This window comes from Pollachius pollachius (genome assembly GCF_949987615.1).
Source record: "Pollachius pollachius genome assembly, chromosome: 7".
Lineage (NCBI taxonomy): Eukaryota > Metazoa > Chordata > Actinopteri > Gadiformes > Gadidae > Pollachius > Pollachius pollachius.
In genome coordinates, this window is record NC_136940.1 from 10,213,909 (window position 1) to 10,230,287 (window position 16,379).

Consider the following 16,379-nt stretch of genomic DNA (forward strand, 5'->3'; position numbering starts at 1 on the left):
TCCATCTCCTAATGATAGCATATTGCTATCTTTTGGATTCTAGAGTAGTTAATACCTGTGAATAATGTTGTTTTGGCCCTCATCCGGAGAGCAAAAAGCGCCTCTCACAAAAATATGTGGTCACAGTGATTACTGAGTATGATAAATTTGTACACATGAGTTCAATTCTGATATTTTTTGAAATGTCTGTATACTTCCTCCACCGCTGCAAAATGAGTACTGGTGGAGAAGGCGATGGGGGGAGCATGTGGGAAGTGATCAGAGAAGGAGAGAGTCAAGATTGCGGGAATTGGGGGAATGGGGGTTTGTGTCTCACCACCTGCTCTTGTTTCGCTCATTAAATAATGCAGCAGGGATTGAGCCAGGAACCCCAGTTCTAAGAAGCACTGACCTACTTTAACCCCCCTTTAGAAACAGAGTTCCCAAGGGTTCCCACATGGATGTACTGGCAAATGGGTGTCTGCGTTTGGCTCATTTTTCTAACTACCAATTTTAATGTTGTACTATCTCTGTATAAGTGATTGTCTGTTGCATGTACTTGCTGCTGTTCAATTTAATTGCCTAGCCTTTCACGCCTTAAGTTTATAACTTTGTTGTGACCATCCACATTCATCCACAATTCTTTTAGTGAATTTTTTAAATGATCAAATAAACTAAACTAAGATCAGGGCTTCAGAAGAAGCCCCTCCCAGAACAGGCCACATTAACCAATAGGTCCAGAAGCCACATTCTGTGCTGACAACCTACTGAACCTTGAATTGGCTCTCTATTCATCTCAACCAATGCCTCAACTGTAATGAGTGGCTGTTTATCTCGTCGTCTCCATCTTTCTATTCCTCTGTTTCATTCTCTTCTTCCACAGGCTAGCATGCAGCCATGTAACCCAACGCGGGTCCCAAGACAATGAAGTTGGGTGTAAGTAGTGGTTGTTCTCTGAGTCCACCCTCCATCTCATAAGGACCGGCCGAGGCGATGGATTCATTATTCAGCTTTATTTTATAAGAGAGAGAGCTTTAGTGGTTCTCACAGGCTTTTGACCCTGCTGATGATTCCTCTTCTGCTTCTCATTCCTTCGTTGCTTCGAAAGCACAAATGCACACATGCACTGATGAGCGCAAAGACACACACACACACACACACACACACACACACACACACACACACACACACACACACACACACACACACACACACACACACACACACACACACTGTTGACTTGACTCAAGGACACTAGGGTGCAAAAATGGAGGAGGGTAGAGGATTTATGTGTTTGTGTGTGTGTTCAGCGACACCACACACACACATTTATCAAGACTGATTATAATATAACACCCTCATAAAAACAGGACTATAGTAATGTATCTACATGCTGCTCTTCAGCTACACCTTGATGTCAAACTGCAGGCTACTGTTGTTTGGTGTGCACGTGTGCATACCTGTTTGTTTGCATCTGTGTGTGTGTGTGTTTTTCAGTTTCTATAGACGCCGTCACTGTGATGTTGGGGTCTCAGGTTAGCAGGATGATGTCAGGCTGATGTGTTCCTGAGGACAGGTGACTCATCAGGCGATATTGTAGGATCGCTTACGGGAACAGAGGACAATTTCTCACTCTCTCTCTCTCTCTCTCTCTCTCTCTCTTTCTCTTTCTCTCTCTCTCTCTCTCACCCTTTCTCTCTCTCTCTCTCTCTCTCTCTCTCTCTCTCTCTCTCAGATGATGATGCAGCCCTCAATGCTGCATCATCGCCTCAGCCCTCCCCTCCTCGTGCCCTCCCCTACTACAGTATTCTCTCTCTCTCTCTCTCTCTCTCTCTCTCTCTCTCGCTCTACATTTGCTCTTGAGCCATTGTCCCTTCGTTCAACAATTGGGAAAATGAATTTGAATTGAGTATCTCCGTTATCTTTGATTCGAGCTGAGTCACGAAATTAAACCAGTGATTAAATCAACTTGACATCTGAGAATTTCAAGGGCACTTTCGGCTCACACAACTCACTTTCTGTTTCACACCAGCACACACACACACACACACACACACACACACACACACACACACACACACACACACACACACACACACAAGCACACACACACAAACGTGTATCTCATCCGTGCCCTGCACATCAACCTGCGTGTTGTCTTTCAAACGTCAGCCCCTTTGTACGTGCGTTGCTATGCTGCTGCCTGTGCTGCAGTTACACAGCAGTAAACACCAGAGGCCGGCGCACGGCAAAGCTGCTTTTTAATTAGTGTAATGGACCCCAGTCTGCTGGTCGCAGACGCAAACAGACTCCGAAAAAATATCCCCCTGAAAAAACAACGTCTTGGAAGGAAAGTATGACTTTGATTTTATGAAATGTAATCATCTCTGTGTTGGTCTTATTCTGCAACGTCATCATTAAGCAGAGCTGAAGTTTTAATGTTACAAATGAAACTTTCTGTGACGGACCTGCGGCCTTGGCACCAGGCCAACGTGAGTCAGTTCAAATCAGGTCAAGTGTAAAGATAGCTGGAAGTAGCTAGAAACTAAAGCTGCATCTTCCTTCAGTTGCACCATTGGTACTGAAGGCTGAAGGTATGGCTTAAGTAAACCAATGACATGCTTATTCCGTGCCTACCTACTTAGTGCCATGAATAAAAAACGAGAGCATCGAGTGTTTTGGATCAATAAGCAGCTGGAGATGTTACGTCTTGTGACTATACAGTGAGAGATGCATAAATAATGTCAGACTCAGTCAATACACCAACTGTTATTTGTTCTGAAAGACACTAGCAATGAGATGGAACGATATAGTCTTCCCATCAGGATGCAACTCAACGGCCAGTCCATCGCTAATTTGCTCAATATACACTCAGTGCAAACATTTTTTGGGTTGCATATCATTGTTATTATACATGGATATACAGAGCATATCATAGCATATCACCTATAACACCTGTTGCTAGTGTAGGCACCGGTTTATTGCTTTATTTTACTGTTCAATTTGACTCTTCGATTTGGCCTTCCAACTTCAAATGCGTTAACCGTTGGCAAAAATAGACTAATCCAGTCGAGTAGGTTTGGTTGTATCTTAACCACGTTGTAACCCAATAAGCTGACTATATTAAGACATTGCTTCGCTGATATTTTTCACGATTTAACAACGTACAACCGGTCGTCGACCTTGTGTTGGTTTGGTTGACCAGGGACCAGCAGAGTATCTGGCACTCCAATCTTTTCCTGAGCCCTTCTGCACAACCAAGAACCCTAAAGCCCTCCTCCGTGGCCGCGGCCATGTGACTCCAGCCCCGCCCCATGCAAGGTGAGGCCTGGCAGGGTACAGTGTACCAGCAGAGCGGCGGGTTCATCTCAGAGAAGTTTCCAGGGAGGATCCGACCAGTCACAACAAACAACAAACGCTTGGCCAGACCGAGCGGTATTATCTGCTGTTGTTGTACGGGATAATTATGTCAGCTAATTATATCTATTATCCCTGTGTCTTTCAGCCGTTCCAATGTCAATATTGTCTCAAACATGATGCTAAGTGCTCTTTTAATGCCCTGGGAAAATGGAGTGGGTTGGTTAAACAAGGACTGGGAGGGGGAGGAGCAGGGGGGAAGATTATGATCTAGTTGCAGTTAAAGTCAATAACGCAAATGGATTTGGTTTATCCATGTACTAATGTTGAACATTGTTGGGAATTTGAATTCAAAACCTGTTCCGTTCCGTCATTTCTGTTTAAACAACATCCCATCCCACGGAGCAAGCAAGGTTTTCTATAACAATCCCTTATTCTTCAGGTCAAATACGGTTGAACCAAAGCTTCTTTTTACATTAGTTTGATATATTACCCAACCCTAACCCTAACTAAAAGTAGAAATATATCCGATGCCAACTCTGCAAGAAAATTTAATTAAGCTTCTCAACTAGAAATATGTTGTGAACTCAATAATAAGTATATATCTATATGTATTTATTTATGTATAATTATATATAATACCATATAGATAGATGTGTGCCACTCTGAATATTTGTATCTACTTAAATGATCACTGAATGTTGTTCAATGACAACGTACGAAGACATGACATCTAATGTTAACAAAAACCTTTTTGCCTTGTTTATTTGCTTGCACTGCTGCAGGTGTTGAACTTCATGACGCTGTTGAAAGTGTTCTATTCTACTAGTGGCCCCCGGGGCCCTCCGACCCGGTCCAAGAGAAAGACCAGAAGCTGTTTCAACTTCCTCTACTGTTGTTTTCTATGGAACACAGCTTCAAAAGCGCAGTCCCTCAGCCAACCCAAAAGAAACACACACACACACACACACACACACACACACACACACACACACACACACACACACACACACACACACACACACACACACACATTCAGGCAAACCTTCCTTTTCTGCACTCATTATACACATCTAACATGGGTTTCTATGCATCCATTTGGAAACAAAGCCATGATGATGCATTTTTCCTCTGGGTTTGAACACAAATGCTGGCCATCCTAGATCCCAGGCAGGGCTGTAACCTCAGCACATTTGAAATATAGCTTTGTGGCGATGGCTGAGTTTGCATAGTTTGAAAGTACATATTTGTGCGTGTGTGTGTTTATAGTAAATGCGTATGAAACTGATTGAGTGTGTGTGTATGTTTGTTTGTGTGTACGAGAGAGAGAGTTTGTCTTGCATGTGCTGTGTGTGCTGGGATGTAAATGCTGACGCAGACAGCCATTTCTCTATTCTGTTGTGGGAACTCTTGGCAAGCCAGGAGGAAAATCCTCCTCTGGCAGAGAGGCCGGGGCTTTGCTAGGATTTCTTTGTTAGAGAGCTAAGTTTATATCTGATCAATCAATCGAGATATAAACGGTCGCACATTTTTTTTTTGCAGCTTTGCATCTTTGATGATTTACCATGCCTGCAAAGCTTTAGCTGTTTGAATTTTGAATACTATTTAAATACATTACAGTAGCAACTGGATCTGCAAATATTTCAAATATGCCGTGTTTTGTAATGTAAGCATTTCCTTTGGATTCACATCGTCTTTAAATCTCTTAGTAGCTCAACAACTCTTCAGCAGAGAGTTCTACCTATACAAGTACCAGTTGTCTCCGGTCATTAAGCTGTAGAAGTAATACTGCATGCTGTATAACTAGACACTTATATTTCCAAAAAATACGTTGACATGCTGAATGGCTCTTGGTTCAAACACCACAGTCACAGGCTTCCCTCATCCTCCCTCAGTCTTCACTGTATTATGTTATATCAAAATAAACCGCAAGTTTTTGTACCAAATGACCAAATAGTAGTAAAATAGTTGGAACTGAAAGAACAATGTGCCACCATGAATGATTTTTCATGTGTGTGTGCTTGTGTCTGTGTGTATGCGTATGCTCACTTGGTCACATGGTCTCGGGGCTCACAGCTTCAAACCTGCGACCCTGGCTGTCACCACTGCCCGACCCCTTAATGAGGAGGCACTGAGCTCCATGGGTAGAATTCACTGACATGTTCTCCTTTGGAATGAAAGCAGAGCCATTTTAATAGGTTACACACGCTGTTGGGGGTGTGACAGAGTCATGGGTGTGTGCTGCTTTCTGTGTCACATCATAAAGTGTCCCCCCCCCCCCCCCAACCCTACACACACACACACACACACACATACACAGAAACACACTCCCAACCTCTGTCTGGAGCGACTCCACCCCGTGAGGTGATTAGAATAAGCAATTTGTTCCATGACAATCTGAACCCAAGAAAAACACAGGCTTTATTAAAACAAAACAAATGACCCCATGCATCCCTCAGAGGTGGAAATACACAGGGTGGGATGGTTTACAAGAACCAAGGGAGAGAGACAGAGAGAGAGAGAGACAGAGAGAGAGCGGGTGAGAGAGAGATCGAAAGAGAGAGAGCGAGAGAGAGAAAATGAGAGAGATTTAGGACGCTTATCGCTATGGCAATGGCTCAAATATCACATTGTGTTGCAGCAGTTCACCAAATTGTCTGCTCTTTCTTCTTCACCCATAATTAGCATTGGGAAGGTTCAAGTAAACACAGATGGGATGAGTGTGTGTGTGTGTGTGTGTTTTTGTGTGTGTCCGTGTGTGTGTGTGCGAGACTGTCTTTTCTTTGGAATAGTAATTACACATCGAGTTACTGCACTTAAAAATGTTTCTCTATATCCGCAAGATGTTTATAAATGTTGTACTTTGAGTGCAGTAGGTGTATGACCATGTAAGGAATACCTAGCATACATGTGTTAGTATAACAATAGCACAGCCATCTCAGGGGCACATTGTTAACCTTCTCTTCATACAAACAGTCTCATATCATGATGGGGACAGATATCTGTAATGCTATTACATTCTCTTTGAAAGACTGCATTTATACAATATTATGGCTCATGTGAAAGATACAATCTTGTAAAATATCTATTTTCGGCTTCATGTGGCTCCATGTTGCTGAGTTTGTTATGACATGCGCCGTATTGTCACTACACTTTCTGTAATTGACTACTAAGGGAGGTTTACATGACTCCAATTGTGGCTGCAGAGGGCTAGCCACAAGAAAGATGTTTGATGGTAAAAAGTGTGATGTAAACATGGGTGTCTCAATCGATGCTGGAAAGAACATTTTTGGAGGATGAATTGGCATGAAAGGATTTTCTCCTTCTGTGAGCCCTTTGTGAATATCCTGTCCAACACGGTTTTGCACAATTATCTAGCATGGCAAATCCTAGCATGGCAGCCAGATTGTGGATGATCATTTGTTGAAGTTAAGCTCTTTAAGCTAACCACTAAGCGGCCGGGATGTCCTTGCACCAGTCATTTTTGTCAGGATTATTGACAAAAATGATAATAATCCTCTATGGTAACCTCTTAGTTTGTGTGACGCTACAACACAACATAAAAGTAAAAAAAAATGTCCTTGAAACTATTTGCATGGAGTCCCCTCTCCCCTTCCTGCCTTCCCCCGAAACCCCCAGCCCCCAACCAGAAGGTAAAGGTCTGTGAAGAATCAATGGTTTCTCGTACCCTCTCCTGTCTGATCTCTGTGTGGATTCATATCTTTCAGCCATGACAGGGGACCCCCCCCCCCCACACACACACACACACACACACAGACACACACCAGAATAGACACCCCCGCCAACATCTGTGTTGTTTCACCGAGCTGGGATACCCCCTCTCAATGTTCCATCACCATGCAAATCCCCACCTCCCAGCTTCCCTGCCTCACTCTCTCTCTGTCACAGCTGCTTTCGGCCACTTCCATATGCAAAATCGACTTTCCTTTCTCTTGTTTACTTTTGCAATGCTCTCTGCTTCTGTTCTTCTTTTCGATTTTATGCATCACTGCATGTTCGCTTTACGTTTTCGTTGCAGCCTTTCATTCTCCCTTATCTCGGCTTGGCATGTGTGTTTTACGTTAGAACTCGCAATTTTGAGGACACCATTCTCACACCGCACAATTTACTATAAATACTACTACTACTTGAAGTTAATTAGCTCTCAACAGCAGAAGCTAGAATCAGAATACCAGCTTGATTCACTATAATTAGCCTCATGAAACCTATAATTACCAGGAGTACCGTGTGACTAAAGAAGGGAAATAAAGATAAAGTGCAGGGGCTGAACAGATTTAGAACATATCTGTTGCCAACTGGAATCAGTTTCCAATCTGTTTAGAGTATCAGCTGGGTATATCAATGTTTAACACACTTTATTATTTGAGAGTTGGATTTAGAAACGGCGGGTTGATATGTTTGGGATACAGCCGGCGAGACTGACTGCCCCTAAAAGGACTTTAAGAATTGTAATAAACTAAAGGGGACACCAGCACTCTTTCCCCAAGCTGGCTTCTTTACCAGAGTGATGTGGGCAGGGATTTGTCAGTTGCAGACTTGGCCTACTTACGCCAAGAAAACAAAAGACCAAATATGTTCCTGCAGCGTTCCCTCGCATGCATCTCATCACACTAAGACAAGACACTACAACTGGTGCCAGGGTGTGTGTGTGTGGTGTGTGTGTGTGTGTGTGTGTGCATGTGTGTGTATGCATGTGCGTTTCAATGTGCATGTGTGTGAGTGTGAGTGTGTGTACGTACGTGTGTCTGTGTGCGTGTGTGTGTGTGTGTATGCGTGTGTGTGCAAGTGCGTGTGCATGTACGTGTGTGTGTGTTTGTATGTGTGTGTGTGTGGTTAGGTTAATGGGTCAATTTTTTAATATAAGAAAAAACATTTAAAGGTATTGGGAGGTGATTAAGTTCAGAGGAGTACAACAGTTGGCTAAACATAAAGCTGAATCGTTTTCAGTGAGAGCAATGTTGACTCCTGTTCCAAGACCAGGAGTTGGCAGCAGTCCAACCTGGGTGTGTGTATCTGCTTGTGTATGCATATGCATGCATGTGTCTGTGAATGTGCATGTGTATGTATGTGTGTATGTGTGTGAATGTGTGTCTGTGTGTGTTTTCCGACTAATCTGACTAAGAGTTGTTTAAGGTTAGAAAGAACCCTGCATAGGCTGTGCCCTAATAAAGCGCGAGCCGATATATACTCTGCCTTAATTGCTGTCTTAAACAAATACTGAGAAACGGGTAGTGTGTGTGTGTGTGTGTGTGTGTGTGTGTGTGTGTTTTAATGTGTATATTTGGGCACTTCTCTAAGTGCTTCCATATGTGTCAATGTGTCTGGTACTGCTGTTTGTGCGTGTGTGTTTGTGTGTGTGTGGGGGCATGAACTTGTGTACATGCGTGTGCATGCGTGCATGTGGATGCATGTGTGTGCGTGTGTGTGTGTGTGTGTGTGTGTGTGGGTGTATGTGTGTGCGAGAGCCTTAAAAGCTGGCACATCAAGGTCCTTAAGAAGTAAAGACAGGCTTTGTATATTTAGTGCTTGATATGTCTTTATGTATATCTGGATTTATAGGTCGCCAAATTATTCTAGTTCATTAACTTTCCTAACTTGAAGGATGCAGCATCATTCACATCGACCAATGCAATCAGCGCTGAGAGCATAACAGAGAGATTTATAAGCTTTCAGACGGGTACTATATATCTAAGCACCGGCAGAGAGAAAAAAATAATACAAAATTAATCTTAGCCACGAGAAAGATGTAGAAGCCGCAGTTGCTCCATCTCCCTATTCACTCTGCCATCTGCTAAGCATTTGGTGGTTTGAAAATCATGCAATGTGTTTATGAGTGCCCATGTCAACACAGGAGATGCTATTCATATAAAATGTAACCTTTGATGTCAATCTCTCCTTGCTTTGTTTTCTCACAAGCTCTCTGTCCTTTCCTCTCCTCTCTTAATAGCACTTCTCTTTTCTCCTTTTTTAATCTCCTCTCCTCTCCTCCATCTCCTCCTCTCCTTTTTTATTCCTACTCTCTTCTCTCCTCTCTCCTTTCTCCTCTCCTTTAATTTATTCTCCTCTCATTTCCTGTCTTCTCTTCTGCTCTCCCCCCTACCTTCTCCTCTTCCTCTCTTTTCTCCTCTCCTTGCTTCCACGCCTCCCATCTCCCCTTCCTGTCTCCTCTCCTCTCCTCAGTCACATCAACTCCTTTTCCTTCTCCTCTCCTCTTTCATGTCTCCTCTCCTCTCCTCTCATCTCTTCCTGGTCTTTATAAGGTCAGAGTTTAGCATGTGTGAGTCTAACTCCATCAGCTCCCTGCAACAGCTGGGCCGGACTGGTCCTTGTGGTATAATACTCAACGGGCCACAGACAACGGGCACACACACACACACACACACACACACACACACACACACGCACGCAGGCACGCACACACACACACACACACACACACACACACACACACATACGTATGCACAAACACACACACAACCCACACACACCACACACACACACACACACACACACACACACACACACACACACACACACACACACACACGCAAACAGACCTTAATTGCTGTACAAAGTCTGTCCCATAAGCAGATGTTCTATGCTCCATCTGTATGCACCAAGCCATCCACACCCCAATCCTTCCACTATGGCCACGGTCACAAGTGAACCAGACATGGAGGTCGGTGGAAAGAACCAAATGATTACCCTGCTGGCTTTTATTCAACACAATTTATCCGTCACTTCTAGACACTCACGTCAAGCGTCAGTGGCGAACCTGACATGACATTTATATTTTCGTGTTCATTTAGTTGTATTTAAAAAGTTGTACAGTTATAAGACATTTGGGAGTGTGATGTCTTGTTCTGTGTTTTGGCATAGACAACACAAACTCCTCTTGAAGACTTTAACGAATAGTGAACCCTGCATTCTCACAAACACACACACAATTTGTGTTTATGTTTAACCCCATACATACCATACGCACAAACTCACATTCACAAACGCACACACACATACACACACACACACACACATACACATACAAAAAAAGCCACACAAACAAACACACACACACACACACACCCAAACACACAGACACACACAGACAAACTCACACACACACACACGAACACACACACACACACACACACACACACACAATCAAGACATGACAGAGAAACGCAGCAGCTTTTGCGTGTGTAAATGCCGTGTTCCAGACAGCAGCAAGGTTCTCTGTCATCATGAGCACCCAGACCAAAGGACCCACGGTGATCTCCAACACTGCGTCTGCAGCACCCTGTGGCCCAGCGGTTGATTTCATGTTTACTCTATTAATGGAAGTGCTTGTGTATATGTGTATCGTGTATCGTGTGTGTGTGTGTGTGTGTGTGTCTGTGTGTGTGTGTGTGTGTGAGTGTGTGAGTGTGTATGGGGTTGTGTATTGTGTGTTTGTGTGTGTGTATGCTTGTGTATTGTGTATGTGTTTGTGTGTGTGTATGGGGTTGTGTATCGTGGGTGTGCATGTGTGTGTGCGTCTGGCTATGTATTGCATTGTGTGTGTCTGTGTGTGTGTGTGCTTGTGTATTGTGTGTGGTGTGTACTGGCCTCTGTCAGAGGTCTGTGTCTGGTCTGTATCAACCACAAGTTGTAGACCAATACTGTCCTCCCTTTGGCTTTAAAGATGACCTTTGGGTTTCAATAACTTAATATAGGTGTGTCTTTGTGTCTGTGTGTGTTTGTGTTTGCGTGTGAATGTGTGTTTTTGCGTGTATGTATGGGGTTACACACAAACACAAATTCTATGGGTGCATTTCATTCAGGGTTTTTGTGGTAATTGTGTGAAGTTTTGTGTTTTAAATATAAAACTCAGTTCTCACCACCCCTATCTGACACACTGCCGTGGAGGAGGAACATGACACCACCCTTCTGCTTGTTCTTCGCTATTTCAGGGTCATGTGTTTATATAGACAGACAGAGCTACAGATAGAAACACAGGCAGACAGACAGACAGACAGACGGATTATAGGCAGACCTGCAGACAACAGAAACACAGACAAATCGGGCAAGCAGAAACACAGGCTGGTGGGGGGGAGACAGACAGACAGACATACAGACAGAGGCAAACACAAATAAAGAAAGGCAGCACTTCGTGGCAAATAGCATTTATGGCTGATGTGGTTTTGAAAGAGTTGGATTGACATCCCAGCGTCGCCGTCTAAAACCAGTCAGTCTTTTTATAGCATGGAACCGTCTGAATGTCCTCAACCTCCCCGATTTTCCCTTTCCTCACAAGCTTGCAGACTGTTAGTGGAGCAGGGCCCCCGTCCCCAAGCCTTCCTTGTTGTATTTGTTTATGTTTTGCTAGCAGAGGGGAGATAGGGGGGAGGGAAGGGGTGAGGCAGAAAGGCTGAGAGACAGAGCGGAATCATTGAAGCGCAGGCAGCTGTTTATGTTTGTGTCTGGAATACCCCAACCTCTCCTCCTCCTCCTCCTCCTCCTCCTCCTCCTTCTCCTCCTCCTCCTCCTTCTCCTCCGCCTCTTTCTCTGCCTCCTCCTCCTCCTACTCCTTCTCCTCCGCCTCTTTCTCTGCCTCCTCCTCCGACTCCTCCTCCGCCTCCATACTCTTCTCTTGATCCTTGTCGTCCATCCTTGCCTCCCCCCTCCTCTTCCTCCTCCTCCTCCTCCCCTCTTTCCCCTCCTTCTTCCTCCTCTTGATCCTTGCCGTCCTTCTTATCCTCCTCCTCCTTCTTCTCCTCCTTCTCCTCCCCCCCTTCTTCTTCTCCTCTCAATCCTTGCCGTCCTCGTCCTCCTCCTCGTCCTCCTCCTCCCCCTCTTCTTCTTCTCCTCTTGACCGTCCTCGTCCTCCTCCTCGTCCTCCTCCTCCCCCTCTTCTTCTTCTCCTCTCGAGCCTTGCCGTCCTCGTCCTCCTCCTCGTCCTTCTCCTCCCCCTCTTCTTCTTCACCTCTCGATCCTTGCCGTCCTCGTCCTCCTCCTCGTCCTCCTCCTCCCCCTCTTCTTCTTCTCCTCTTGACCGTCCTCGTCCTCCTCCTCGTCCTCCTCCTCCCCCTCTTCTTCTTCTCCTCTCGATCCTTGCCGTCCTCGTCCTCCTCCTCGTCCTTCTCCTCCCCCTCTTCTTCTTCTCCTCTTGACCGTCCTCGTCCTCCTCCTCGTCCTCCTCCTCCCCCTCTTCTTCTTCTCCTCTTGACCGTCTTCGTCCTCCTCCTCGTCCTTCTCCTCCCCCTCTTCTTCTCCTCTCGATCCTTGCCGTCCTCGTCCTCCTCCTCGTCCTTCTCCTCCCCCTCTTCTTCTTCTCCTCTCGATTCTTACCGGCCCTCCTCCTTTTCAGCCCTATTTTTCTTCCATTCTCCCACTTTTCTTCATCTACTAAACTGTTATTATCCGGTTTCTATCTTTTTTCTTTATAGATTTCTCTCCATCACGCCACCACAACTACTTTCTCAGCTGAACAATTGCAGTCGCTAGTAGATGGATAGAGGGTTTTTGAGGGCTTTCAACTTTCAATATGTACATTGCTCTTTACATTGTTAGATATCTTCATACCTTAGACACACTCATACACTTTCACACACACACACACACACACACACGCACACATGCACACACACACACACACACACACACAGACAACCCCCCCCCACACACACACACACACACACACATGCGCACACACACATGCACACACAGCATCCTGCTTTCTGCTCCTGCACCCTCTTTTCTCTATAAAAAGATGCCAGGCTTTCCATCTCCTCATGTGATCCCTGCCTGTGCACCAGTCTGGCCTGGCGGTGTCCGTCTGGAGGCATGGAGGGACAGGCCATCACAGGCAGCGTCTGGGAGGGAGCAGGACCTCCTCTATGGGAACCTCTAAGGTCCTTCTTAGTTTTCCGTTGGAACGGCAAGACCCAAACGACCGCACAAACTTTATCAATGAAATGATGCAGATGATGTGTATATATATATATTATTTTTTGCATGTGTTTTTTTTAACAATGTCTCTGCCACTAACCCTCCTCAAATATCTAAACTCAGAAGGAACTGTTCCGTATTTTTTTTTAACTTTCATTACTACTTTTTTCATCTCATAATTTTTTTCCCCTCTCTCTCTTTCATTCATGTCATTCAATGCAATTATAATCAAAGCAGTTTTATTGGCATGGGAAACAAATGTTTACATTTCCAAAGCAGGTGAAAACTTTGGCCAAAGAAAAATTAGGAAAAATTAGTATGTATAAAAATGGGTATATACAAAATATAAAAAGTTGAATACAAAATATATAAAAATAACAGAGTCAAATATTCAATATCAAACATATAAAAGGTTAAATATGGAATACCAAGAGTATATAAAAACTCCTATAAACGATTAAGGTAAAGATACACTGTATTTTCAATGTGGAGGATATGTGTAATAGTGCAATCAATCATTGTGAACACAAAATGAGCAGTTTCATATTTACAAACAAAGTGCAGTGTTTTTTACCAATTGATGCCGTTTTCTTGCTGTCTTTTTTTTTTTTTGCATTGGAGAGCTTGGGACACAAAAATGTCATTGCCAGCAATGACTGCTTGCCTGTTATGTTGTGCATTTGACAAATAAAATAACTTGAGCTTTCTTTCTCTCTCTCTCTCCCTCTTTTTCTCTCTCTTTCTTACTCTCTCTCTCGCTCCTCAGTTCTCTGGCTGTTAGTGAATTTAATGCATACCGTCGAGAGCGAGCTCTGCACAGTCAGATAATGGGTTTCATATAACTGGCCTCACCCCTGCCTCTGTATGATGCCACCCCGAACGCATTAGCATCCCCCCACTACTCTGGCTTTGCTCACCTCTGCAAAAAGAGCTTCACCCCGTTCTACCTTTTACCCATTTACCCACCTGCCCTTCCACCCCCCAGCCCACCAGCCCCCTAGCCCCTGCCCTCCACCTTCCCACTCACACACTATCCCCTGGGGTCAGACCACTAAGACATTCAATACCCACCGCCTGCCTGTCTGCACCTTCTCATGTGCAGAAAAATATACAAATACACGCACATGCAAGCGCTCATATCAATGTGCATTAATGTCCACAAACGTCCACACACACACACACACACACACACACACACACACACACACACGCACACACACGCACACACACGCACACACACGCACACACACGCACACACACACACACACACACACACACACACATACACGAGGGCAAAAGGCTAAATAAATTCTGTGGCTAGATGGGGTTAGTTAAGGACTAACAGTAAAAGTAGTCAAACTGTTTATGGAATTATTTTGGTTTTATGAAAGCAAGCCAACTAAAGTTATGGTAGTGACTTTGCACTCGCCATTTCTTTAAGGTGACTTCAAACCACTTATTAACTCTGCACAACTACAAATATTATTTCAAGCATTTAATCAGCTGACATTCAAACAACACATAAAAATGTGCAGCAAATGCAGAAATCTGTGCTTCATATATAGGTGATGTCATCTGAGGAGACCGGCGATGGCAAAAGTCCAACCAACCATCAAGGCCCAAGCTGCCATTTCAATGCAAGCTTTATAACAGACAGAGGTTGGGGGAGAAGTAAAGACTGCACATGCGTGTTGCTTTCTTAGAAAAACGGCAGGAAGTAGAGGAGGAGCAGCACTAGCAAGCTCCTCTAGTACAGTATCGCAGCAGAGCTTACTTTCTATTTTCATTATCTTTCAATATTATTGGTCTGACTTTTGACACATCAGCCGATTTCTAAACACTGGTGTGTTTGGTTTTAAACACGTGCATGACATTTTCATTATCTCAATAATGAATGTGAATGGATTAAAAAACAACGGGTAAAATACCTTCATTTCTTTTAAAGCCAGCTATCATAAGCAGTGAGTAGCTTCCCTTCCCCCTGGGACTTCTCGCTGTATTTGAACAATCAAGACCGGAGGAATTTCCTCACCGTCAGTCCACCCCTGCAGAAACTGCCTCTCATTGAGGTCTTCTACAACACCCCCCCGACCTTCTCTGAGTCTGACAGTGGTTCCCTGGCTGGTGCCTTGTGTGCATGTGAACCATAAACCCCCTGCGGTGGTGCTGCCTACACAGAGGTGGGAGCTGTGCACAGGAATCTGTGGTCGGCTGATCTTTATGGTTTCCCCATATGCCATAGACCACACGGAGGGAGGTGTGTAGTGATAAGAATGCGTGCATCATCTCCCCGCTGAGGAAGCGAAACCAAACGGCCGCCCGACAGCTTGAAATAAATTATAAAAACATTAATAAAATAGGCCTCTGGGTTAAGTGTGTGTTTGTGACTACTAACAACCCAGTATATTTTGGGGCCCGGAGCCACTATCGTGCCTCCGGGCCCCAAAATATACTGGGTTGTTAAGTACACGTATATACTACACAGATATTATTGAAGGAAGATTTCCCTGCACAGGTTCTTAATAATCATGTGTATTTTTTTAAACACTCGTGCTAGGTACTTTGTAGTGTGCAACGTTTGTTTGGCCTTTTCAAACCTGTATGGGATCTTAGTGAAGAAACCCCCTGTGACCTTTATCTCTCATAACCAGAGCCTTGCTTCAAATGTCATCACGGAGCACCAAGGGGCTGGCGTGGTGTGTGTCACCGACAGTAGTATAGACCTGAGCTGTGAGTTTGTGTGCGTGTGTGTGTGCGTGTGTGTGTGTGTGTGTGTTTGGTGTGTGTGTGTTTGTGTGTGAGAGAGAGGGGATCCCATAGTGGAAATGCAGCCGAGCAGCGCCGCATCACGAAGCCACAGCTGAAAACACACCGCCCACACAGAACACCCTGCCATCACCTCCCCAAAAGGGGGTGGGATTCTGATGACACCGGAACACAAGGGACAACCCTGCTCTTTTTCAGAAAAACACCCATTTGTGGGCTACTGGTCTGCCTATTGAAATCTGTAGCGTTTGGTGGTCGTTGTCGCACGCATACACACACACAAACACTTGCGGGTTTGCACCCACACACACACATGCGGGCACAAACAC